The sequence below is a fragment of the Poecilia latipinna genome, unplaced genomic scaffold (genome assembly GCF_001443285.1).
Source record: "Poecilia latipinna isolate Pla-1442-1.1 unplaced genomic scaffold, P_latipinna-1.0 Scaffold3547, whole genome shotgun sequence".
Taxonomy (NCBI): domain Eukaryota; kingdom Metazoa; phylum Chordata; class Actinopteri; order Cyprinodontiformes; family Poeciliidae; genus Poecilia; species Poecilia latipinna.
Window position 1 is genome coordinate 4,796 of NW_015116163.1, and position 3,249 is coordinate 8,044.

Here is a 3,249-nt window from a genome sequence, read left to right on the forward strand (position 1 = left end):
AGTTCAAACGTTTATTCTTTATGCCTGTATCATTTCAAGCTCCCACAAACCTTGCAACCTCGAGGAAATCTCGAGGTTGCAAGGTTTCCTTGCAACCTCGAAGCTAGAATCTATATTCATCATTCAGCCTTTAGATTTCAGTCTTCAGGGTATCCCTTCAGCATCATGCAATAGCTTCGTTATTTCACCCTAAGCATCCTCTCCTTATAATTACTCATAACTCTTCTGTGCTCGCAGCTTCCTTCAGTGTCAGTAGCATTGCGCAATTACTGGTGGTGGTTGGTCAACCTCATTCAAATCCCACGCTTTTTCCAGAAAATGTTATACGAACCATGCCCTTTCGTCCTTCACCCCCTATAAATTCTTGTCCTGACATACAGAGCATTACATGGTCAGGCTCCTGCATATTTTGTCAGCTTTTAACTAAATGTTCTGCTGCCTGCGGTCTCCACTCCCTAAGTCAGAATCTGTTGGTCGTTCCACGAACTCTGTTAAAACTAAAGAGGACAGGGCCTTTCAGTCGGTGGTCTTCAGGCTATGGATCAGTTTGCCTTTACAGCTTCGTTGCCGACTGCGGAGGTTTTCAAAAGCAACTACAAACGTTTTTATTTTCCCAGGCTTTTATCTCTCCATTTTGTTCTGTTGGTTTCGTGCATTTTTATGTATTTCCATTGTACAGCGCTGTGATTATGTCTAGGAAAAGCGCTTTATAAATAAACTTTTACTTGCTATTTCAGGTTTCATCCAGATTGACCTCCTCACCCACATCCTCTGTCTCCCTGTGAGGCTAACATAAGTCTAGCATCTCGTCTCCAGTAGCAAGAAGTCGTTTCCTTCCTTTCTAACCCATTCTCTCTTTTCTTTTAATTTCCTCATCATACTAGTAATGCACAACTGTCCCTTTCCACCTGCTCAATATGGTTTCATAGCACCACCCCAGCTGGCCTTGATCTACCAGCATCCCTCCCCGTAAATGACCCTCGTGCCCCTGCTGGCCTTCATCTACCAGCACCTCACCTTTTAATGCCCCAGTCACTAGTAGCTGGCCTACATCTACCAGCCTCTCGCCATCATACGCTTTGGCGTCCCCCGCTGGCCTTCATCTACCAGCACTTCACCTTTTAATGCCCCAGTCACCAGCAGCTGGCCTGCATCTACCAGCCTCTCGCCATCATACGCTTTGGCGTCCCCGCTGGCCTTCATCTACCACCACTTCACCTTTTAATGCCCCAGTCACCAGCAGCTGGCCTACATCTACCAGCCTCTCACCAACATACGCTTCGGCGTCCCCCGCTGGCCTTCATCTACCACCTTTTAATGCCCCAGTCCTTTGACACCCTCGTACCCTGCTGGCCTTCTTCCGCCAGCATCCCACCATTTCCTGCCTCACGGCGTCCCCTCCTGGCTTTCATCCATCAGCTACCTCTCATTCAACATCTTGCAGCGCCCCTTTTTGGCCCCTATCTATCCCACTCATCGTTCCTAGGTAACCTCTTCCTCACTTCTCCCGTCACCCTCTTTTTCGTCCCACTTCTGTTAAAAGAATAAAATAAATTCTTCCTGCTTTCTATGTACATGTATCTACTTCCCTCCTGCTCTAGCCCATTACTTCTCCCCCTTCTGCTCCAGCGCAGCACAGTTCAGGCGAAAAAGCAGCTGGCCTTCATCTACCAGCATTCCCCCTTTCGTGCCTTGCGGCAACCCCTACTGGCCTACTTCTCCCAGCAGTCAATCACCATTGCATCGGGGCGTCCTCTTTGGCCCCTATTCATTTCACTTCTTATCGAGTCCCTAGTCACCCCCTCTTCTATTTGCTTGGTCACCTCCTCCATATTTTTGCCTCCTCCGATCCCCAAGTTCCATCTCGAAACCTCGTATTAGTACCTCTCCTACCCGGGCTTTGGCCCCGGCCTCAGCCCCACTTTGGGGGTCTACATTCCTATGCTGCATCAGGAATGTTCATCGAGCTCATCGAAGTCCAGCTCGATGTCCCCGGCCGGGGCCTGAACGCCAAAGGACTTTTTATTTTCATGTTCATTTTGTCATTAAACTCTTTTAATCGCCTTCTTTCTCCGTCTGAGTCTCTCCAGATTGAACTGGCACTGTTGTAAATTTTTTATCTGGTAATTTTGTGTAATATTTAACAACTAGAAAATGGCACAGAACAAGAATATTTTTTCCACTCTGATAGGCTGCTTTTAACCCTACTGATTTTAAGTTGAATGTTCATTGCATTTTTCGTAAACACCTGTGAAAATAATTTCTATTCCCATGGCTTTTTTGTTCTCTGGGAAATTATTTTTGATAAATACAGAAGCAAGCATAAAAATCAAAACATCTACAGTAGTGATGGCAACGTTAATAATAAAATAATAGTCAGTGTAAAGTAGCCTACAAATTCTTTAGTGGGGGGTGGTGAGGGACCTGGATAAAGGCTAGGGGGGGCGCTGGCCCAAAAAAGGTTGAGAAACACTGCACTAGAGCGTAATGCATCAACCTTACACACCCAGGCAGCCATACACCTACATGAACAACAGAAGCGTCGAGTCACAGACACTGCTTCCAATCTGGAGTCAAAACATGTGTTGACCCTAGCAACACTTCTAGACCCCAGCTTTACATCACTTGGGTTCCGCAGTTCCTCCAAAGGCATCAGCAGACTGTGGTCAGCATGTGCGCCTATGATCGGACGCACAAATGAGCCCCAGCTGGGACCATCTTCACAACAGCGGTCTGTACCCAACTCCGCCATGTTATTCAGCACTATTTGTTTGTTGTTTGGACATTATGTACTAAAATGGCAATTTGTTTTTAGATAACCTTTGGCACCATCTTGACACTGAATAGGCAGATGGACCAAAAGTGCCACAGCTGATGCCATCCAGGAGGTGCAGAGATACCTTGCAGAGGGCAATATTGGCAGATGTCAGGATCCAATAACACACTGGTAGAACCAAAAGATTATTTATCCTAACCTCTTCCAGTTGTCATTGCAATACCTTTGCACTCCAGCATCATCTGTGCCGTGTGAGAGGATGTTTTTTACAGCAGGAGAAGTTCTGTCAAAAAAGCGTAACAGACTAAATTTCAAAACATTGGAAAAATTTATTTTTTTTAAATAGAAATTTGTGGAAAAAACACCCCAGTCTACAAGCGTCCTAATTCCGAACACATTCACTTAAATTTTCACTTTATAATACATATTCACATTATTTATTGACTGTATCTAAAAATGTCAAATATATTTTT

The 3,249-nt window shown here is 45.3% G+C and overlaps 2 long non-coding RNA genes across 2 annotated transcripts in view; one reads left to right on the forward strand and one right to left on the reverse strand.

Moving 5' to 3' along the window:
* Positions 1 to 603: 603 nt before the first annotated feature.
* Positions 604 to 1,332, reverse strand: LOC106941200 (uncharacterized). Its single transcript, XR_001423299.1, has 2 exons — positions 1,119 to 1,332; positions 604 to 1,017 (listed from the first exon to the last, which is right to left on the reverse strand). It is a non-coding gene; the product is annotated as an uncharacterized LOC106941200 (long non-coding RNA).
* Positions 1,333 to 2,453: 1,121 nt separating this feature from the next.
* Positions 2,454 to 3,249, forward strand: part of LOC106941201 (uncharacterized) — a 6,474-nt gene continuing 5,678 nt past the window's right edge. The window contains exon 1 of the long non-coding RNA XR_001423300.1: positions 2,454 to 2,947. This is a non-coding gene — a long non-coding RNA (uncharacterized LOC106941201). The remainder of the gene's footprint in view (positions 2,948 to 3,249) is intronic.